The following is a 24,686-nucleotide window of genomic DNA, read 5'->3' as shown; positions in this document are numbered from 1 at the left end:
TGTATATCTATTAAAAATGAAAACTATACTGTATAAAGGAGTTTTCTGCAAAACATTCACCAATGGTTCGACATGGCATTAGTTTATAGGTACAGATGTGATCTGCAAAGTGCTGTTCCTATTATTCTCATATATGATAAATTGAATTAATCTGGGAGGAATTGAAAATTTTATTTATTTTGCACTATACTGTAGTTCAATAATTTTAGTTATAGAGACTAGAAAAAAAGTGGGATTTACATGTAAGCTTCTCATAGGGGTATATTTACTAGTGTGAGTTTTTAGAAGTGGAAGTGTTGCCCATAGCAACCAATCAGTTCTACTTATCATTTATCTAGCACCTTCGATAAAAAACAGAATCTGGTTGCTATGGGCAACATGTCCACTTCTAAAAACCAGCACTTTAGTAAATATAACCCATAGTTATAGTAATGGGAAAAGGAGCAGAATACTTTTCAAAGTGTAGAATTAAAGGTGGAATCAATATGTAAGGTTAGCAGGGGGCTGCCCTTCTGACAGCTATGGGCATTCCAAAAGAGTATTTCAGACAGATAAAAAGAAGAAAAATAACTCTATTTTGTGAGCACTCTTATGGAATATGAATTAATTAAAACATAACTTTTAATAATACACACTAATATATATATGACAAAAAACGAAAGATAGACATACAACATTTAACATGAAAGCACCCAAAAAATTAGGTTAGTAGGGAGGTCTGTAGGTATATGCTAATTAAGAAAAGCAAGTCAATATCTCAAAAGAGATGAGAAAGCAGAATGTCCTTTGTAGGCGCACAAATACAAATAAAAAATAAAATATAACCTTTATTGGTATATATTAAAACCTTGTTTTGTGAAATATAATTAAAATAATACTAGGGTGCCCTGACACATTATAACCAACTAAATAGATAAGCCAATGCACTAAACCAATATTGCATCACTTATAGCAGTAAATTGAAGAGAATATAATTATTCCAGTGTACATATGTTCGCGTATACAGTGTGACACACATCCCACCTGTAGAAGGTGGTGGAATCATAAATGGAGCAGTGTCAGGGCACCCAATCAATGGGAAACTGCCCTATTTAAGGCATTTTCATTTAATTTTTTGTATTTCATGTGGCATTATTATTTATTTTACATTTTTTTACTTGATTGTCCTAATAAGGGTCAAACGCTGTAAATAACCAATTCTTTAATCAGAAGGCAGTAAATGCTACTCCGTTGTAGCATTGCATGTGTGAATATTACATAATTGACATCCACATATGATGAAAAAACTTTCTGTACTATTGTTATGAGTCCAAGTGTACTAAAAACAGTTAACTTTTGTATATCTGAATGTCAGCATCTTTTTCGGTATCAACTATCCTTATGTATAGATTATCAGTCCGGGTGTAAAATTAACAACAAGGCTTATCATAATTTTTTTACCCATACTTCCAATATATTTTGTTTGTGTGAGGCCTTATTATTAAAGGACTCTATATACCAACTCATTATCCTTAAAAATACTCAAGACCATATGATACTAGTGAGTACAGGACGGGAATTTTTATGTCATTTTGTTTAAACAATTGAGGTTATGTTTTAATAGTATTCCACTATGATAGGTTACTCACTCTTCTGACTATCTACTCTATTAACTGATGACAATCTCATTTAGAGTAACTATCTCATTAAGGGTCCTATGCATTATGTAAGACCCTTGACAGCAGAAGCGAAATAGTGAGTAACGTTGCGGTTATGCTGTTGTTTCCAGGGGTTACATTGCCACCAGATGATCTCTCACCCCTCATTGATAGCCTCTGCTAAGTGAGGGGAAGTAGAATTACAGGTGGATTAATCTTGACCCTGACCGTCCTGTTACTTAATTTTTTTAGGTAATATGCTATACATACTGGTGTGATTTCATTAATACCATTGAAGTATTATATGTTTATTATGTTGCTTTAGATGTTCACCGCTTGTTTGATGAATAATATATTTGAAGTATATGACTATGTTTCTTATTTACCACCCAATGCATTAAATATCGATTAAAGAGGTCGTTTATGAGACAGGATGCTTTTCTTAATTAGCATATACCTACAGACCTCCCTACTAACCTATTTTTTTGGGTGCTTTCATGTTAAATGTTGTATGTCTATCTTTCATTTTTTGTCATAGATATATTAGTGTGTATTATTAAAAGTTATGTTTTAATTAATTCATATTCCATAAGAGTGCTCACAAAATAGAGTTTCTTTTCTTCTTCTTTTTTCAAACCCAGTTTTTACTCTAGTGAGCACCTCCACTACTCGATATATTATATTCTTTATATGAATAGGGAACAGTGGTAATATGTGTGGTCAGTTATACCTATATTACTACAGGTCAGTGCGTCAATTTTCCCTTTTCCCTTTCCCTTCCATTTGACTATTTCAGACAGAACCCTGTACAGAACCAATTTGGGAAAATCATCATTTATTAAGGGAAATATTATTATTAATAATAATAATAATAATAATAATAATAATAATAATAATACTTAAAAAACTATGCATACTTTGCAGTTTATTTCTAATTTTATGTCAAACTGAAAAAAATATTATCTAAATCTATTATTTATCTCAAAAAGAAATTAACAGGTTCCTGGATTCCAATAATAAAAAAATCATAGTTATTCTGTGACTTTCACAATTGATACTTAACTTAATTAATCTGTTTTTGTAAAGTACCTGTGAATCCCAAAACACGTAAAGAATAAGAACCTCCTGCATATACACTGATTGTCCAAAGTCCAATGCTACGATTTTCCACATACAATAATGAACCCCAGTATTCTGACAAAATAGTATTGCCATCTGCTTGGACACCTATAAACTTAGAAGGTTTGAACAGTTTGTATATGAGAGTGCAAGTGTAAATTGAGAACAGTTTATGTTAGCATAATATGCCCCCTGTAGATGCAACCTGGTGTATCTACAGATACATTAATATTCAATGTATTTGTTGTGGGTATTAGAGGCCTGGTATAAGGATACATGATGATGATGATGATGACACCATAAGCATGGTCTAGTAGCATCTGATTGGCTGCTTTTGGCTGCTTGTGCTATGATTCCTTCAGCTGATAGTAGTTATAAATTAGCATTGCTGCTACATTAAGTCAAGATTCAAAACTACTGTATATTTGAATTTATATGTCTTTATTTGAGGTTTTCAATGTTTGGAGGTTTGAACTCAGAAAAATATTAATTGTTAGCATAAAAATATGTAAAAGTGAATGGATTGGTCACTTTAATAAAAAATATTTAATAATAATCATAATATGATCAATTGTACAAAATAAATTATGTAAGTTAAATTGATTATCAATTAGACTAGGTCTACCTAACATAGAGCAATATACAGTAGTTATATAGCTCAGGAAACATCAGGTTTTATTTTAAAACTATGGACCTCATTCAGAGGCGGTCACAAGAAGCGATCGCTCTCTCTGAATGAGGGCGGCTGCTTCATTTTTAAAGTGCGGCCTCCTGATCGTTAGTTAAGCTGTGGGTTACCACCCACAGCTTAACGACTGACCAAGTTGATGGTCGCAATGGTGATCACCATCGCGACCATCGGGGCTTGCGTTGAGACCCTAAGGTTGGGTCTCGGCAACTGCAAACCCCAGGGAGCTTTCTGCTCTGATGGAGCAGGAAGCTCCCCACTGACATCACTGATGATGTCAGTGCGGCTGCCCACAAAACGGTAGGCATTCCTTAAGGAACGCCTCCATTTTGGAAACCACCCCCCCTTTTCACCTACAAAACAGGGCGAGCTGTCGATCAACATCGACAGCCGCCCCATTTGTAGCGAGCTCCGGAGCGAGAGAGTTTCTCTCTTGCTCTGGGGCTTGTGCACGCACAGTGTTTCCGCTGTGCACACGCAGGGCTACCCATTGACCCAGTTGCGAGCACATTGGTGCTTGTGACCGGGTCTGAATGACCCCCAATGTAAGTGCTGTAACAATACATATACATAATGGTAAGAACTGTACAATGGGTCCCATGGGTGCAGTGATAAAACATACATAGAGGTACATAAATGGTTGTTGTCCAAGTCATGGCTGTATTTATTGAAGTTGTGTGTCACAACCAGAGATGTTTTACACTAAAACAATATGTTTATTTATAATAGTGAACAACCTCCTACTATAGGATGTGGATAATAAGCCAGGGAATGTATCCACAAGAGCCAGACAAGAGGCAGAATGTACTTGGCTGCTTTATTGACCACGTCACAGCTCCTTTATTAGGTTATTGGTAAGGAGTAACATAAATATTTCAAATCGTTGAATGCGCTACAATACACAATGCAGAATGACACAGCAGTGCATACAAATAACCCTATCTAAACTGTCAACCAGAAGTTAAATTATTATAAGACATCTACCAGCTCTTATCTGCCTAACTAAAGCAAAACTGATCTACAGTAAGACTTATATATCTGCTCTAATCTGCCTAACCAAAGCTAAACTGATCTAAGATGTATCTACCAGCTTTTATCTGCCTAACTAAAGCTAAACTGATCTACAGTAAGACTTATCTATCTGCTCTAATCTGCCTAACCAAAGCTAAACTGATCTAATATGTATCTACCAGCTTTTATCTGCCTAACTAAAGCTAAACTGATCTACAGTAAGACTTATCTATCTGCTCTAATCTGCCTAACCAAAGCTAAACTCATCTAATTTAAGACTTATCTACCTGCTCTAATCTTCCTATCCAAAGCTAAACTGATCTAACTTAAATTTATCTACCTGCTCTAATCTGCCTAACCAAAGCTAAACTGATCTAAAACGTATTTACCTAGGCTAAACTGCCTAACGGAGAGCTAAACTGATCTAAGACTTTCTACCTTGGCTAAACTGCTTAACCAAAGCTAAATTTATCTTGGACTTACCATATCTACCTGAGCTAACTTGCCTAACCAAATATAAACTATTCTAAGACTAAAGCAAAACTATTCTAAGCAATTGACAAAACCATAATGCAGTAAGAGGCACTGCAGGTGTGAGGCATCTAAGGAGTTATAACAAAAATAACAAGAACAACAATGCTGACTAACAATAGTATACAGTACTTGCAAAATCATAGTATACTATTGCATTAGCCAAAAAACAAATGTAACAAGGAATGTGAAACTATGGGTCTATTTACTAAGCCTTGGGTGGAGATAAAGTGAATGGAGATAAATCAGCTCCTAACTGCAATTTTTTAAACACCTGTGACATGGCAGTTAGGAGCTGATTGGTTGGAACTTTATCTCCGTTCACCTTATCTCCCTCCAAGGCTTAGTAAATAGACCCCTAAGACTATAAAACTAAACACACAGAAATGCTGTAATGTCCAGTAGTTTATGGAAACTCTAGGCAGAGTAATCAGCACTACAAAGTCAAATAACAGAATAGAAGGTATATCTATACCAAAGGAATGCTGAGGCAGTATACAGCCATACACAAACACTGGCACAAGAGAGATCAAGGTCACAGCCAAGAGAGCAAATATGAGAGGCAAATGAGCAGGGCCAGGCAATGGACCAGATCAGTAATCACCAGAGGCAGCCAGGAAGAGTCCTTAAATGGCCAAGATCAAGAATCACCAGGTGAAGAATACAGGAACAGAGTCTGAGGCAGCAGATGGAACACACAGATACACAGATGATTACCAGAGATGGAGCCTGTACAGTATCTGCTGAGCCAAATGACTGTCATCAAGAAAAGACCTGATACTCTTGCAACCCACAGGTGAACAACAGGCAGTAGTTATTGGGGTCAGGTGGGAACTAATCCATTCAAGGCATTAAACCTTCATGTAATTAGAGTGCTAAGCACTAGCAGAACACGTGAAACCTATACCAGCCCTGGTGCTCTAGGCACATGCTGGTCACACAAGTACAAAGTGTCACATGCATGTGCCTAGAGCACCAATGTTCATGGAACATAAAAAGTGTGAGACTTTACTCTAACATTTCCTAAACTCACCTACTGTAATAGAGTCCGAGAACATGCAAATTCACATGTTTTTCAGACTCAAAAAACTCTTGAGATTTAAACTCTCATCCAGATGTTTTCCCATTTTGAAAATACAACATGCACAATGTAATAGTGTGAGAGATTACTGCTAAACTCTCACATTTTCTAAACTCTCACACTATTACATTTGCCCCTATTTGTTTTTTTTTCTATTCTGATGCTTGGTCTTGCATAAATACTGAGATTGTTGGTAGGATAGGTAAGGCTAACTGGTCTACTCACTCAATGCCAAGTGTAGAATCAACTTGTGGTTTTATGAATTCATTTGTATCAACAATTAATATTAAATATGAGTGCAGTACATTCCTATGTATAGATGCTCTGTGGAATTATTTGCTTGATTTATTTGCAGTAGAGACTGGTCCTTTATAGGAATTTGTAAGAAATCTTGGTGCTGACCTTATGTGGTAGATGAAACATGCAGCATTATCCAACTATTGTCACTTAGGGGGAAATTTACTAAAACTCCACTTATCATGCTGCTATGGAGGCAAAACAGGAAGCAGAGATGTATTAACTACCCCCTCTGGTGATCCATGCAAGACCAACAGTACATCTACCTAGTGCTAAAGTGCTATGTCTCACCTGGCCAGCCCCACTGTGCACATGTGAGATCTTGCAAACATTGCAAGATTTTGTGCGCAGCCTGAGATCCCGGGGATGCCAGCAGGTAATGTGAAAAAACGATAAGCCACAAAAGTGCGGTTATAATTTTTAATAACGTCTGGATGATTTTCCATCTTTATTGTGAGAATCAAATAGCGCTAGTTATACCACATTTGGCACTTACCATCTCTACTTACTGTACATCTCCCCCTTAGTCACTGTACAGCACATAACTTTAGTATTAAAACTATAGCATTGAAACTTAACTAGACAATAAAATCTTACCAGTAGGTGTGTAAATGGTGAATGAACAGCTTGAACAAGATGTAGATACTATTAGTGAATTAAAATTAATCGATACAAAGAAATTAAAAGTACTATAATAGTAAATTTCTTGATCAATGGAGAACATTTGTGTTGTGCTGTTAATTGGAATCTGGAGGAAAAAGTTAAGTGATTTGCTACCTAAAATAAAAGAAATATGTAAAATTAGTTTAAAAAACAATGTATTTACATTAGTGTTAGCATATTAGTGATCATTGATATAGAAATATATGTAATAAGACTCACAAAAAATGTACTCATATCTAAATTGGTTTATTTCCTAAATGAACATTCTATCTAATACACAAAAAAGAAATAAAATAAGGTCAGCGCTTAAAGAAATACAAAATAAAAAATATAAAAAATATATCTGCAGGTAGCTCATGTCAGATTGCCCATTAGTATATGATGGAATAAAAATATTAAAAGGTGTTTCCTTCATGCCTTGTTTTTTTATTTATTCTTTTAAGTGCCTTGTTATGTTGCTTGTATAATATACAACTGATATGTTAGAAATGCATTTAATTCACTTTCTATATTCAGACCATGTGCTTTTAGAGTTTTTAGGATGTAGATCCATTTTCTCTCAGATTTTTTTAAAGCGGTCATCATGTTTCTTCCTTCCTAGTTTGGGATTATCTTCAACGCATTTTACCGTACCTATGATGACTTTTTACACCTGCTTCTTGAAAAGGCCATCATTGCAGTTTGTTGCTGACTTTATGCCTCCCTATTCAACCATTGCTATTGACTGCTGGATTACACTTTTCCTCTCTACCTCTCTGTACTGACTAATACCCCATTTCCACCAAAATTCTGGGTCTGACCCAGAGTTGGAACAGAGTTCCTATGCGGATCAGACCCGGAATTTAGCTGGCGCCGACTCACGATATTCCCGAGTCTGCGCTGCTCACACTGGAGTAGGGTCTGCATAGACCTGGCTTTCCCAGCGTGAAAGTGGACGCTTGTAGATGACATCATCTCCAAGCGCCACTGAAGCTGGACCAATCGGCTGGCTTGCAGCGCACTCCAGGTCATCGTGACCGAGAGTGCGCTGTTCTCACAGCAGGGTTTCACGGTATACACCCGTGTTAAACCCAGCTATTTACCTGGGTTGGATTGCTGGGTCACTCGACCTGGTGATCCAACACTCTCCCCTTTTGCCTGCATCATTACGGTGTAGTATACTCCTACCCTGACACTGATATGACTCTGCAGTGTGACTGTCATACACACCAGGGCTCTACCAGCTGGCTGCTGCCTAATTTTTATGCAGTGGAAAGGGCCCCCATCTGACGCTGATACATTCCTATGGCTCTATCCGCCTATATAACATTGGATGTGGCTGGAACCGAAGGACTCTCTTGCGTGAGTAAGGCTTTAAAGGAGCAGCCACTAAACATCTCTATAACAGAGCAGGTGCACTTATACTGTCTTTTTGTGGCCAACATGGTTAGATATAGCTGTTATTTCAAGTTCTCTAACACTACTATTGGATTCTGAATTATCTACATAAGCAAGTTGAATACGGTTGATTATTTATTAGCAAATTATTGCTTATTGTTTCTGTTATTTAAATGCTGGAGAACTTACTATACTGTATGGATTTTTATTAACAATGTGTCTTTTGTTGACTGAAGTTTACACAATGTTTATAGATTGTAGTGCAACATTTTAATGTGATACTGCTTTTATTGATTTCCTGTGAGAGTGTCACTAGGTACACATAATTGTTTATAATTTTTTTATTGTATCCTCCTGGGAGTAATTAATTTCTTAAGTATAAATTATTTTTAATGAATAAACATTTATATTTTTATTAAATGTGTAGTGCTTGTATAATGTTCTAAGTGTGCTTTGCTCTATACCTTTCTAATTGTGAGGACTGGCATACCTCACTTGTTCTCTGGCTGCTGTTACATTTCTTCTTACTAACACTAGGTACGGATAAGCGCTGGGGTTTATTTGTGTTGTGACACACTTTTATGCCTCCCACTATGACCAAGCTTATACAGTAACTGTGATTAATAAGTATTTGATCATATATGCTTACAACTATGCTGTCATTCCTGTAATTACCACTTATCAGTGGATTAATTTTTTCACAATGTTTTTTAAAACTTTTTATAAACATTACATCTATAAAATACAATAGGATGTGATGGCTTTTTTTTGCACATAGAAATAGACTTTTGTGTGCCGTGCATTCTGCCATATGGATGAGTGAGTGATTGCAGCCTCTCCAAATACATCTATATATAAAAATCAAGGGTTTTAAATTCACCCCAAAAAAATTGTTTTTGATAAGTTTAATGCCAGCACTTTGGAATTTTTATTTTTGATTATTGTGGTAATATTTTTAATTTTTCATAGACAATTGGATGCCATATGAGTTATGTTCTTCTCACCATGGTTCTGAGGTTTTCCTTGCCATGAGTTATGCTGGGCATACACTATACAATTATCAGTCAGATATCTGTCCAATCTGGCTGGTTTGAATGAAAATCTGGTAATGTATTGGAGCAAATGAAAATCGACAATTTGCTCACACACACTGGAAAGCAGACAAAAATGTTGTTCAGACAAATTGGTTAAAACACACGAATTTAACCAGTTTGAACAATCGTTTTTGCCCATTTTCCAGGTTTTAAGACCATATGCTCAACTGTCATTTGCTCACATACATTTACCAGGTTTTCATTCCAACCAGCCAAATTGGACAGATATCTGAGAAATAATTGTATAGTGTATGCCCAGCATTAGAAAGGCAACAAATTTTACATCAATTACTGTGAGGCAAAGGAGAATGGGAGAACCCCTTTATCTTCCCTTCCTAATGTTAAATTAGGATTGTAAAAACATTATATGAATATACTTACTCTTGACCCAGCCACCTGGAACCTGTGGTTGCCATATAATCTTTTAGCAAAGGTTATATATATATATATATATATATATATATATATAGGGATTGAATCAGCGCAAAAAACAAGAAAGCAGCCTAAAAGACAATTAATAGGTCTACCCCAGACCTGAGTGAACAATATACAAAAATATAGGATACAAGTAGTGCCGTTAAAGATTTTTATCCTATATTTTTGCCATATAATTTTTGTTCAATAAAACTGTAGAAAACCAGTTGAGTGGGATTCAACACAGAAACACTCTCAATGTATCATTTCTTTTAATAATAATTTTTAATGTTGTATCTGTGCACTTATGCTGATGGTGGGGAGAGGAAATGATGGGGTACATTTGTCTGCCAGCTAACTAATATATAAACAAATGTTACTTACTTTAGTGCTTGAGTATACATTTTGAAAATCATGTCCATAGCTACAAGAAGAATATCATTGTAAACCTGAAAATCGTAATCAGATGTACTGCCACATGGGTAGGCACCAAAAATGAAGACCTTTGAAAGAATAGATTTAATATGTTTCATTAAAACTATTTATTTAATCAGTAGTACATTTAATGACATTACTACATGTATATTCATAATTTTGCAAGCTATTCTTTATTTTAGAAAATAAATAAAATAGATCCCTGATCATTCATGGTGGTAATTACATTATTCATTTATATGAAATGCAGCAAAAACACACTGCTGAAAAAAAAGGGAGAATAACCTGAAGTCCAGAAAGTATATGCTCTGCAATGGAATAAGCTCCTGTTTTAACGGAATTGGCATGATTTACTGCTAGACCCCTGCCCGGCAGTTGGAATCCCGACAGCAGCATCCCGGCAGAGGAGGAAATCCCGATCGATGAAGGTAAGTATTCATTAACATATTTCTAACCCCCTAATCCTCCCTTAGGGGTGCCTAACCCTAACCTCCCCCCCAAGTGCCTAACCCTAATCCTCCCTCTAACTGCCTAAACCTAACCCCCCCTTCCCCGCCACCTAAACCTAAGTCCCCCGGGGGTGCCTAACCCTAAGTCCCCCCTGGGGGTGCCTAACCCTAACCCTCCCTCCCCCTAGCCTAACCCTAACCTACCAGGGGGGTGCCTAACCCTAAGTCCCCCCTGGGAGCCCTATACCTAACCCTCCCCCCCGCGACTGTCCATGCTCGGTGGCCAGCATCACTTCGATCAGGATGCCGGGTGCTGGTCTCCTAATAGAATGTACTTCAAATGATGTAAATGTAAGGGATAGTACCTGTGGAATAACTGTGTATGTAAAAGATTGGGACAGTAGTATTCCTACTCCAATGAGAGAATTACTTAACCTGAGATAGTCAGCAGTTAATAGAGAACTAGAAAAGGTGTTGATGCTACAGATACAGATAATAATATTAATTAACAATTAGTTTGTATTCCAGAAGAACACAATTAGGCAATAGTCATAAACTACTGCCAAAGGTTTTACATACAATGCAGAGATGGTAATGCTACAGTATATTTTGTTTCTATCCCAGTGTCAGAAATGTTATACCTTCTCAGTTCCAAAATGATACATTAAATTGTTACAGTCAATGAAACATACAAAACATTATAGTCATCTCAGAATAGGCATAAATTATTGCAAAGCCTCACTATTACATAGCTGCAAGACTGTAATTGTTTCCCATGCATTAATAAGAGAAAATAAGAGAAAATAATCTATTGTGTTCAATAAAGCACCATATCAAAAGTCTGCATAAACATTTCCATATCTAAAATCGTGAATTGAAAAAATTGTGACTCATTAGATTAGGAACACATTTAATCACTCCTAAATAGGAACATAATTCATTGTGATCTCCCACAAAACATGCCTCAAGGTTGCGGAAAAGACAATACAGATTATAGTGGGAATGATAAATCACAGTCAATATTTAGAGCATAAATGCCTTAATGTCCCATTGAAGGACTGAACTACTAAAGAATGTTTATATATAATATAACTGGAGTGATAATTCTTATCCAACACATCAACATCTGATAATGGTCCATGGAAAATCCTTCAAAATGGAATATCCACAGAATTATTAATGCAGGTGGTGTGAGAAACGTAGTAATCAAATAGTAGATGTCACAGCATGTGTCTACAATCCGCAGAGATCATCAGACACATGCAGTTAATTGGGCACATCTAGTAGGTCACACACCTAATATTTACAATAGCAGTCTGCATATTTCAAACAGATAAATAGTGTGGTATTCTGAACAAGACTACACTGAAATAGTTGTTATAAGATTTCACAGAAAATACATAGATAATTAGAAAGCAAAGGTAGAGACAAATGAGTCCTGAATGCTCCCTATGTTTTGTATCTAGACAGAAAACTGCCATCCATATGTGGCTAGTAATGTAATCAACTAGACCCCTGTGGGTACTAGTAAATCAGTATGGTGTCTAGGAAAAATTTCCGGTGATACAAACTTAAAGTCGGGGTATCCCGTGCTGTGAAAAAATTGTGGCACTTTAGGTGTTTGCTAAAGAGCATCTGCATGTTCCACAGCTCTTCTGACAAAATATTCTGTGGACAGATGAAACGTAAGTTGAATTGTTTGAAGGAACACACTGCACTTGTATGTGTGGAGAAAAAAAAAGGCACAGCACACTAAAATAAAAACATTATACCAAAAATTATAGTATGGTGAGAGAGCAGCATGGTTTGTGGCTGCTCTGGTGCCTCAAGGTCTGCACCATTAGCTTTCATTGATGGAAATATTAATTCTAAACTTTATCTACACATTTTGCAGGAGTGTGTAATTTGAAGTTCAACAGAAATTTGTGATGCATTAGGAAAATCACATAATCAACAAAAGTAAATCAACAACTTAATGGCTTCAACAGAACAAAATTAGCCTTCAAGAGTAGCCCAGGGAAGAATGGTCCAAAATTCCTCCTAAACACTGTACAGATTCTCAGCTACCGGAAATATTTGGTTGAGTTTCTATCTACCAAAAGTAGACCAGTTATTAAATCCAAAGGTCCACATAATTTTGCCACTCTGCACTGTAAATGTTTAGATGGTACATTCAATATAGACATCAAAATTTATATTTTAGTGTGTTGTTCTTTAGAGCAGACTGTTTGTCTATTCTTGTGATCTCTTTTGCTAGCTTAATAGTAAATAGAAAAAAACATTCGTAAGATTGTTTGTAATTCAGATATTTACTTAAGAATTATCATTTTGTATGTTATTGTTAATATCAACATTATAGATATTATTCCCCCAATTTTTCACATTTTATTCACAGATAATGTTTCTTCCTGTATGGTGTGATCTGGTGCCACTGCAGGAACGCCTGCCAGTCTTCAACTTTAAAAACATGGGAAGATCCACAGGAGTTCCCACAGTAGCACCAGATCGCACCCTATTACATAAGTCCCAGCTTGTAATTATCTTACCTTTGCTTGTTTAGAATCTAGAAGAAAAAATATGCGATTTACTGTGTAACTGTCAATGCTATCCTTTGCTGAGGCATCTGTGATTAATGCAACCACTGAACCAGATGGAATATTTTCCAATGCTTGCAGTAGTCCAGCCATTGCATATTCAGGACAGTCACCACCATCACTGACATAAAGCGAATTAATGTAATTGACAAAGTCTGTGGTGGAGCAGGTGGCAAGGAGGGGTCCGACACCTGAAGAAAACAGAAGTCATAATAGTTGTAATCAGTTGCTGTATTATTACAATTACTACATAAAACACGTTACTTTTATTATATGTTTCTTTATTAAATTGAAACTCCATCTTCAGAACTTTCTCAAATACAGAGTATGTGTAAAAGTTCCCAAACCTTGGCAGAACATGAACTGTATTTCTGTTATGCTGTCCAGTTGAGTTCATGCTGTTGCAGTTATTAGCCATCTTTCTACAAAATAGCTCAGCAGGAGGTATGACCCTGTTGGCGTGTCTTTCTCAATGTTCTTGCCAAATAGACGCAACTCTGAGACTCTCCCAAACTAATAGCCATGCAAAGCCTACTAGCTCACCACAAGTACACTATGGAGCTAATTCAGAGTCAGTTGTGAGCGCTGAGTGCTCACAACTGACTCGATGTTGCCCCACAGTGCATGCGCATGACGGAGTCGGCTCCGTCGTGCGCATGCGCGAGACCCGGCTAACGACGGGCGCTCCGTCATTAGGGGTCTCGTAGCAGACGGGGCAAGCTGTCGATGTTGAGTGACAGCTCACCCATTTGCTGGGCGGGCCGGGGCATGCCCGGCCAAATGGAGGCGTTCCAGTCGGAATGCTTGCCATTTAGGGGCGGCCCCACTGACATAATTGCTGATGTCAGTGGGGAACTTCCTGCTCGAACAGAGCAGGAAGCTCCCTGGGGCTTATGAGTGCCCAGACCCTACCCTAGGGTCTGGTCATAAGCCCCGATGGTCGCGATGGTCTGGACCATCGCGACCATCACCCATGTCGGTCGTTAGAACTGTTGGTGTTAACCCACAGCTTAACGATCGACAAGGAGGCAGCCATTCAGGATGCAAGCGGCTGCCCAGATTCAGAGCGACCGCTTGCATCTAACGACCACCTCTGAATGATGTTATGAACTATGATCAGCTGTTGCATTTACCACTCAGAATACCAGTGCACTTCAATGTCCTGGCTGCATCATTACTACTGTTACACCTGTGTATTCTGTGTCTTTAATCTACTTGTTGTTTCTACTTGGTTTCTAAGAACTGATTAAGCTTTACCACGTGTGGACTAGCTGCCACCAACACCACACAACTGTGCAGCACACTTAGCATCACATACACTCTGGCCGAGTGTATTCTCTCCTGTTTGGTAAATTGACTGGACAAAATTTACACCCAGCATCATTCTGCTGCACACCATGCTGTTAAGCTACTCTGTTATGCTACGGGGTGCCATTAATGTACAGAGCAAGGGACACTGGGAGGTTTATTGGTATAATCATTTTTTGTGCTGATATAGTAAAATGATGCCTACACAAACTTGTGATAAATGTAACACATTTCATTTAAAAAATCCAAAAATGTGAAAAAAAATTTTTTTCCCAAAAAAAGCCTATTTTTGCGTATTAACCTAATATTTTATTTTTTACACTTTGTTTACAGTATTTACAGTTTTTAATATACAGTAATTTGATAAATCTACTATAATTTTTTTTTTTTTAGTTAAAAAAGACTTGTGGATGGGTAAGTGACAGTGCGGTGACTGAGCCATGAGTCATCATGGAGAGAATATATCAGAAATATAATTTTTATCCAGTTTGTCAGTGATGATTTATCAAATGTATTACTGCCCCTTTCTGTGTTTCCTGCCCAGTTGCATCCTTTTTCTTTCCTTCTTTTGTTATAGTACATATGTGAGGAAATTGCAGTCAAAAAGCATCAGAGGAACATTACTAACTTTGTGAAAAAGTTGAAACATGGTGATCAGGATAAGTCCACATAAGGTATGTTCTATATGTGTAGTCAAAGGTATGTAAAGAGTTTCCATATTAGGGTCTCTATGATTAGGAGGGAACCCAGAAATTATAGTGATGACTATTACTTTTGCTAATGCAATGTAAAAGGTTACAATGTAAAGAATAGTAAATCATTTTCTACACAAACCTCCCATCTGTGATCCACCTTATACCTCATGGCCCAGGAATACCAGTGCCTTTGCCACTAGAGACATTAAAAGATACACCTACAACAAGTTTAGTGATGTGCTTCTATCACCCAACACTATGTCTCTGTCATTAATTATTGTTTGACAGCCTCCTTGTAATGAGCAAGTCTGCAGTGTGTAACACTGCAAAGTAAAATTACAGACTACATGTGCCACACTAGTACACTGCTCACACTGTGTTGTGTACTGTTGTAATTGGTTTTGTGATGCTTGTAGCATAATAAAAGTACAAATAAAAGTAAATAAAAGTACAAATAAAATAAAAGTCCTTCCTGTCCTTAAGTGATTTAAGTTTGTATAGGTACTTGCATTGCAGTCTACACATTGTAATGGGCACTATTATAGGTAAGTCCTGGATAAATTTATATATTGTGTCAGTAATAGGGATATTAGACATACATTTTTGGCCAAAAATGTACTAAGAACTTATATAAATTCCATATTATAACTGTTTTGATTATCAATATTCTAGTGCTTAAAGTGTGCACCTTAATTTTCTTTCTTGTTTTCTGCAGAACAGTACCACAAAAGGGTCGTGGTCTCACTGAAAAGGGGTGTGACCATGCCTCATGGCCCGTCTTTCAGTATCCCCGGCCAAGCAGAGTGCTAGGAGGCGGAGCTGCTTGGCCGGGGTTTGCAGCCAGACTGGCCCATCGGGCCTTCTGACATTTGTCAGAAGTGCCAGATGGGCAGTCCAGTCCTGCCATTGTGTCATCTTCATTCAACTGTAAAAGTTGATAAGTGTATCCCTGTGTGTGTATGGTAATTTATTCAGTGTAAAAATTCCATACTTAGATCATTGAATTCCACCAAGGTATACTGTTGTGTTACATTGTCAGATGATGCCAAAAGACTGTTAGTAAGAATCCTGGTGGCTTCTTGTAGCAAAGACAGAGTAGTTGAGCCGCTTGTGTCCACAACATAGGTCAGTGATGGGAATTCTAGGGGAAAAGGATACATATAAAAATATATGAGTTAAATGAACTTTATGTCTGGAACATAGTCAATACTGTAAGATTTTTAAACAATGCAAATTATATAAAAATGAAACAGAAAAATATAATGATGGAAGCAAATCCTAATTTACCAAAAAAGGACTTTTATATGATTACATTTTTAATTGCAATTTTTTTAAACTTAATTTAGCTGATAAAATAAATATAAATAACAATGATATAAATGCTATTTACTCTCATTCCCTCTTCTGAGTAGAAATAAATTCTTAGAATTATATGCAGAAATTTAATGTATAATTGTGATAATCAGCAATCTTGTATTGTCTAAATGTTGCACAATTATGATGGATGATATTTGAGAAATAATTAAGTATTTAGTTATTTCTAATATTGGTAAGTACCTATAGTGAATTCATACAATCTCAGAAATCTCAGGTCAGCCATCACTGGACCACATTTATAAAGCTTATTGGATGCTCACCACAAAACACTGTGGTTTTACAGTGGTGCATCACTTTGGTCTTCTCTTCTCCCGATGCAATTTAAGATGCTTGTCCACTTCAATGAAGCACCTCCACAAACTAGAGATAAGTGGTACAAATTCCGTGAATTCTTAAAACACCCATATTTGGGGGTTCCAAATGAAACCGAGGTATTGTTTGGCTCAGTTCCTCACAGCAAATTTGGGTCTCGAAGTGAGGCAAAACATCATAATCCCGGAAATGTCGGATCTCATGTGTTTTGTATTGCATATATGTTACTTCCTGTCATATTACTTCTACTTCCTATCCCTAGCAATGTAGAAGTACAATCATCTGCACACATTATTAAATTTCATTTATTCATTATAAGTTATCTTAGTCTTTTGGACCCTGTATTATGGATATCAGATACATGATATTGTTATTGGGGTTGCAACCAAATTACAACAGAAATAATCATGAAAAGGAAGAAGGAAAGTGTTGTTTCCGAATGGTGCACACAGATAAGTGGTTTTCATTGCATACTAAAACTTGACTTTTATTCATTATACACTAAAAAGATGTCCAATAGTTGACAAATGTCAGGAAAATATGTTTGAAACAAAGATATACAGGTAAAGACAGAATGTGTCTTAACTGGAAAAATGTGTAATAAAAACAATTATCATTCTGTGTGTTTCCATTGTTTTTTTATTATATATATTATATTAAACCTTCAATAGTATAAAAAATTTGTGATGGTGTCTTGTGAATTCATTAACCAATATGTATAAAAAGAAGATCCAATACCTTAACAAAATATTAAATATTAAATAAAGGAGGACTTTAGACATGGTATAGATTATATTTAAAAATAGAGTTTACCCGCAGCTTCACTCACATGAATGTCTGTTATTGCTCAGTGGAACTAATTTATCAAAGACAGTAATACCATGAGCAGTAACTCTATGAGATGTAGTATTTGGCTTGGTGTGCCATCTACTGGATTCACATATAGTTGGATTTTCCTACAAAAGAGATCTTGAATATACATATATATATATATATATATATATATATATATATATATATATATAGTCATTTTGGACTTGAGAAGCCAGTGGAAATTCTGATAAAACATTGTTTAAATCTCCATAGTTCATAAACAGTCCCTAAAAGTATATTTGTCCCAAAAAATATATTTTTATACATCTACAGTAGTCATCTTTGGCTTGAGGAGCCTGCACACTGCAAGTGCTGAGTGTCAAACATCTGGTTTATCCTTTATTGCTCCTCTACCTAATGTCACATTGCGATAATACATACCTCAGTTTCTTTCTATGTGACTAAGCTATACAATATTGAAAATGCAATCCAAATTTATTCCAGAGAGACAAACAAAAATATAGAAAAACATTTTTTTATCTCCATAGTTCTTACATAGTCCCAAGGAGTACATTTCTCAAAAAAAACCATTCTATGTATAGGCACAACCATTACAACCCCAATCCATTGATCCAGAAAATAACCCCATTGTTTTCTAACATGCTTGCAAACAGTAGTGTAACTACCGTGGGTGTAAGGGGTGTGGAAGCTATGGTGCCTCTGTAGCTTGCCACTCCCCCTGCACCCAGTCATGCACACAAGGTGGGTTGGTCCAGTCAGGGCTGTTGAGGGGGGCCCAGATGTCAGCAATGTTGATTTGGTGCAGGCCTGCCAGCTGATTACAGCTGGCACACTGGCAGGCAGTCATGGAGTGACAGTGCCACAGGTCATGAGGTAGTCAGAGCTAATGGACTGGCAGTCAATCAGCAGTGGAGGCTCCTGAATGGCTGCCAGTCTGCAATCTCTGATTGGCTCTCAACCGGTGCAAGATTCAAATTGCACCATCGCTGTCTGTCCATGTCTGTCACTGCCTGCCAAAGTGCCAGCTGTACTAAGCTGGTGGTCCGGCCCCAAATCCACACCTGCTGGCTGCTGATGACACACAGGGAGAGGTGAGAGGCTGCTGGAGGGATATGGGGTGGTGAGTTGCTGGGGGGCATAATGCGTAAGCGGCACTACTATTGTGTGGAATAATGTGTTATTTGGGGTACTACTACAATGTGGCATATCTGTAAAGGGCATTACTGTGTGGTATAATGTGTAAGAGGCAATACAGTATAGTGTAAAGGGCATAACTGCGTGGCATAATGTATAAGTGGCACTAATACTGCATGGCATAATGTGTATAAGGGGTACTACTGAGTGTCACAATCTAAATGGGCTCTGTGTGGCATAACATGAATGGGCTCTGTGTGGGGACAATTGTATGTGTTATTTTTACCACTGGGTGGCACTCCCCATTCCATAGAAATGAATGGGGAAGTGTGTGCTTTGTATTTATTTTAATATTTTGTTGACAGGTGGACTACAAGCACCACCAGGCATTTGCTGTTTTTACAAGTACCATTATGCCAGATCAAGCTTGCTAGGACTTGTAGGCTGCCTGTAAAAAAATATTAACTCTTTATTTACCATAACCCCTGCAATTACCACCAAAAAGGATGCAGCGATAGGGACTCCATTTTTTGAGGGTTCCAACATTTTGAGGGCTTCTGGCCCTGGGCTGACCAGATTGGGGCTTGTTAACATTATGGCAGGGGACCCCATGCTGTGTGTCCTTGCTATAGTGTTAGCCCCTGGCTAGTTCAGCCCAGGGCTTGTCATTGGAAAATAGGGGGAACTTCGCACCATTATTCCCCCGATTTACAAATACCTGACCAGGCTCAGAGGTCCAATAATGGTATTTAGTTTTGGGGTGGACCTCACTCATATTTTTAAAGTGTAACTATTTGCTGCTACAGTACTGACAGCATACAAACTAGCGGCTTTAGAGAAGTGTGTTGGCAATATATTATATTTTCTACAAGGCTTTTACTTTTAGGCTATTAGTTCTTGATTAATGAAAACATTCTATAGAGTCAAAATGTTTATTAAACTGCCTTCCTGTCTGCCACTGTAGTGCCATTATGTTTCACAGATGTGCTATATTCTTTTAAGCTGCAAAGTGTTTGTGCCACTGCTCTGTCGCTTAGTTTAGCCAGTTACCTCACTACTTCCCTTTAGGCAGTATTGGTGCAAACAATATTGTAGGTTGTGAGATTGACTAAATGTACTGGAAATAAATGTTAATATTGTGGGAACAAAAACAGGTCCAAATTACCTGATTTTAGCTGTTTTTATCAATTTAAAATCCAAAACTAAAACAATTGAAGTTGAACCAAAACATGATGATGATTTAAAACCAAAACCAAAACATATGGGCAATCATTCAGAGCCGCTAGCAAAAAGCGAGCACTCACTCTGAATAAGGGCGGCCGCTTTTGTTTTGAAAGCCGGCCTCCTGGCCGCTCGCTAAGCTGTGGGTTATCACCCACAGCTTTAGCAAGTGATCAGGTGATGGTCGCGATGGTCGAGACAATCGTGACCATCGGGTCTTGCGACGAGACCCTTGCAGTAGGGTCTCATCTACCGCAAGCCCCAGGTAGCTTCCTGCTCTAACAGAGCAGGAAGCTCCCTACTGACATCACTGGTGATGTCAGTAGGGCCGCTTACAAATGGCAGGTATTCCTTCAGGAACACCTCCGTTCGTCCGGCCACCCTCCCACCCCGCCTACAAAACAGGGTGAGCTGTCGATCAACGCCCCGTTTGTAGTGACCCCTGGAGCGAGTGAATTTGTCATTTGCTCTGGAGCTTGCGCATGCGCACTGCGAGCGCTCCGCGTGCGCAGGCCCTCACCATCAACCTGCTTGCGAGCACATAGGCGCTTGCGAGTGGGTCTGAATGAGGGACATGGGTCTGCACACATCTTTAGTTTAGACTCTCTTATTATTTGAGCTAATCAAAACAGTGTTGGGACATTAATACTGTCATTATTAATTATAGCACTTGTGGGTCTTTAAAGATATGTTATTTAAATTAGTCATAATAACTCGACCTGAAACGCATTTTCATATTAAGTCTAGGAAAATGCAAACTGCGTTCAAATCAAAGAACAGGACAAAACCTGATCGCCATGAACTCTGAACTAGTGCAAAGGTTAAGACCTTCTAAAAACTGGAAATATCTCTGCTCTTCCACCCCATTTATTTTTATTATCAGATTTTATTTTTAGACTAATCTGTAAAACTAATGTGATACCCTGCAGTGTCAAGGTATCATTTAGATACCTTAAAGATATTACTTAAAGACCTGTTCCACACACAGATAATATACACTGTGGCATATTCTGGTGACAGACATTTTGTGACTGGTGAGATCCCACTCAAATTAGACCATTTTGGAAAGGGCATAGCGCCAGAGACATTTAAAAAAAGATGATTAAAAAAAAATTGGAGGGATGACAGATGGAGCTGTGGAGAGAGGAGAGCTGGAGGATGCCATTGAGCAGTGTGAGGCACACAAAGCACTAAGCAGCAGAGAGAGATTGAAACAAGAAGACTTGCTGAGAATTATGGTTTCATGCAGAGAGCCCCATTGGAGTGAGGTCTGTACTTACCTTTTGGAAGGGAAGTAGCATCCTGACTAAGTATAGTATATTTGTGAGAAATAAAACCATTGATAAGTCCATTGTTGTACAGACATAGGGGTAAATTTACTAAGATGGGAGTTCTATTTAAGGAATGATGTTGCCCATAGCAAACTATTTAGATTCTACTTCTCATTTATCTAGCACCTTCTAGTAGATAATACCTGGAATCTGATTGGTTGCTATGGGTAACATCACTTCTTAATAGAACTCCAATCTTAGTAAACTTACCCCATAGTTCGTGATACCTTCATATACATATCAGCGCTGCAATATTGCTATCTGACTCCTAGTTGTATAAACACTTCAAGGTGCATATGAAGGGTAAGATGTGACCTGAATTACTGGTGTTCAGGTAATTTAGAAAGTTTTCATCAGAATTCATATCACTCAATACATTTGTAATTGGTTTAAATGACCCTCCATTCCTTAACATCACATTTGTGGAGTGCTTGTAGAATGCATATTATGTTAGATTTATGTGAATATCCAGTTTTGATGTAGGTTTAAACAATTTCAAGAAACATTCTGTAGTTTTATAGTAATATTGCTGCCCTGTTCTCAGCTGGGGATGGTTAAATTAAATAGTCCATTCTTGTGCATGCTAGCCTGTTTGTGCATTTACTTTGTCCAGTGGAAGAACCCTTGCCTTTCTTCTGGGGCATGGTATAAGTAGGTAGTTGCCTCCAAACAAAGAATCCAGAAAATTTATCTATCAGAGATGTAACCCCAACTTGCACACACTTTATCCACTCCATATATACACTTTGAGCAGGGTACCGCACTGATCACAATAGTGAACATACAGTACTGTACTCCTCACTTAGCAAATAATGCAGTCACTCTGCCCAACTCATCTCATCAGTTTGTTCACAAAACATTGAAAGGGAATTGTCCCCAGGACATTTTTTGCTTTGTAAATGATTTTCATTGTGTGAATGTAACAACTAAATTTTAAAGGAATGATTAGCAATATTGTATGTTCACTAGTAATCATTTATTGCACCTTGTTCAGTTACATACTGATATAAACAGATATCTTGTACATGTTTCTCTATCACTGTCAGTCAATTTACTCAATTAAGAGAAATCTCACTGGGAGCTCTTTGTGACCTGGATTAATATTAGAAGAAGACAACAGACAATGGGTCTGATGCAGCACTGATCTCAATTGAAACCGCTTATGCAGATTGGCCAATGGTTGCATACTGAACAATCAAATGTACCACATTACGCGTGTAATGTGATTGCAGTGTAATTCCGGAAGCACAAAGGAAACCATCGCAGAGTGAGTGACAGGCCGTGAGCATTTGGGGAGGTGACAGGAGAGTGGTCGGAGAAACTCAGGCGTGCCTGTCCATTTGAATGCCATTGCATGGGCGTGCATAAATTAGCCACTGCGATTGCATACGCAGCATGAGTACTCACTGCGCACAATGAGACTTGCAATTTCTGCGGCAGGTCAGAGCTGCTGTAACTGTGTGTGATGGCCCATTGTTCCTCTATGGTACCGATGTATACGCAGGACTGCGTGGTATTACAGATGTGAGAAGGCAGCAGTAGGCCTCTCTATGCTGCTGAACAGTTGCAGACAGTAGCATATTTTTGCAGCAGCATTACGTGAGATTACGCAGGCACAATCGCAATAGCGATCCGTGCTGAATCAGGACCAATGTCATTTTTCCATTTAAAAGGTATTTTATAGTGCATACTATACACTTGTCATTTACTGTCATTTATGGACATACTGTATGTCTCAAGCCCCTTTTTTACATACATCATGTGGAAATTGCAATTTCTAAATGAGTTTAAGTATTGGGCTGCAGTATGTAACAATAGCTTTATGCAGGATATACTTTATCACAGAAATTTATTGCAAATAGCTCTGAGGGCCACAGTCCCATTTCCTCTTAGCATCAGTGTGTGAAAGGAGACCCTTCAATTCATCAATGACAGCGCACTCAATCTACAGTATGACAGCATTCCCACTACAAGCTGTAAAGCTTAGTTGCGATAAGAAGATAAAGCAGCTCACTAGCTTGTGGGATACAGACTTTAATAAAGTAGGCTCAGCCACACATACATATTTGACAGTGTTACTAACTTCATACTCATATTAACACACCATTACTAATTAACTGACTGGCCGTGGATCACATGTGAGTTTTTAAGCTAATAAGGCAAAACAACACTATTCTACACACAGGATCAATATGATGAATCAAATCAGCCTTAAACCTCTATTACCAGGATTCCTCCAGGATTAAGAGTTAACTTTAAGGCATACAGCGCTAACATTCTTATTTCCATTTGGAATGTTATCATCAGATATATACTGTATATATATGTGTGAGGTCTCATCTGTACACTTTGGAGCCAGATTTTATATTTTACATATATCTATAAGGAATTTAAAATTGTTTTCATATATTGCATGCTTATTTTTTATTAATAAATATAATGTACAGTATTTACCCTCATTTGACAATTCTTGCACTCTTAAGGAGACTTGTTATATTTTGCTTATGAATGGGAATAGTTCAGAATTATTCTGTTAGGAGCAGCAACCATTGTTAAAGAGATAATTTGGGGTCTATTCAGTTTACATTGTGTTTGAGCACAAATTGATTTATTTTGTGTTTCGCCCCTTTACACAAGAACTAAAACACGGGTTATTGCTGGGTCTACCAGCTCAGTGTAAAAGGGTCCCTGAAAAATAACCCGGGTCAAGTGACCTGGCAATCCAACCCAGGTAGCTACCAGGGTCGGACCCAGGATGGACCAGGGTAATGGTGCAGTGTAAACAGTGCAACCCGGGTTATACGTCCTGGGTCATGCCTAAAATGAGCTGATTGGTGGTTGTGGAGCAGTCACCTCCCACTTTTTATGACCTCACAAATTTAACAGGGCAGACCAGGGTTCAGTGTGAATGGGGCTGACTTGAGAATAACCCAGATCGTTGGTGCTGTGTAAATAGTGTCTGACCTGGGTCTAACATAGGTTGGAACCATGTCTGAAAACCCTGGTTGGACTTGGGTTTTTGGTGGAAAAGAGGTATAAGTGAAATCACTGAAATCAGCAAGGTAAAATTTAATTTGTTCTGAT

General features: G+C 37.7%; 1 pseudogene; it reads right to left on the bottom strand.

Annotated features, from left to right (window-relative positions):
• Nucleotides 1–24,686, bottom strand: part of LOC148538907 (uromodulin-like) — a 104,013-nt pseudogene that overhangs the window by 65,827 nt on the left and 13,500 nt on the right.

Source organism: Taudactylus pleione, unplaced genomic scaffold, assembly GCF_031769625.1.
Source record: "Taudactylus pleione unplaced genomic scaffold, aTauple2 ptg000032l, whole genome shotgun sequence".
Classification (NCBI taxonomy): domain Eukaryota; kingdom Metazoa; phylum Chordata; class Amphibia; order Anura; family Myobatrachidae; genus Taudactylus; species Taudactylus pleione.
Note: the sequence above shows the minus strand (reverse complement) of the source record. Positions and strands in the feature narration are given on the sequence as shown.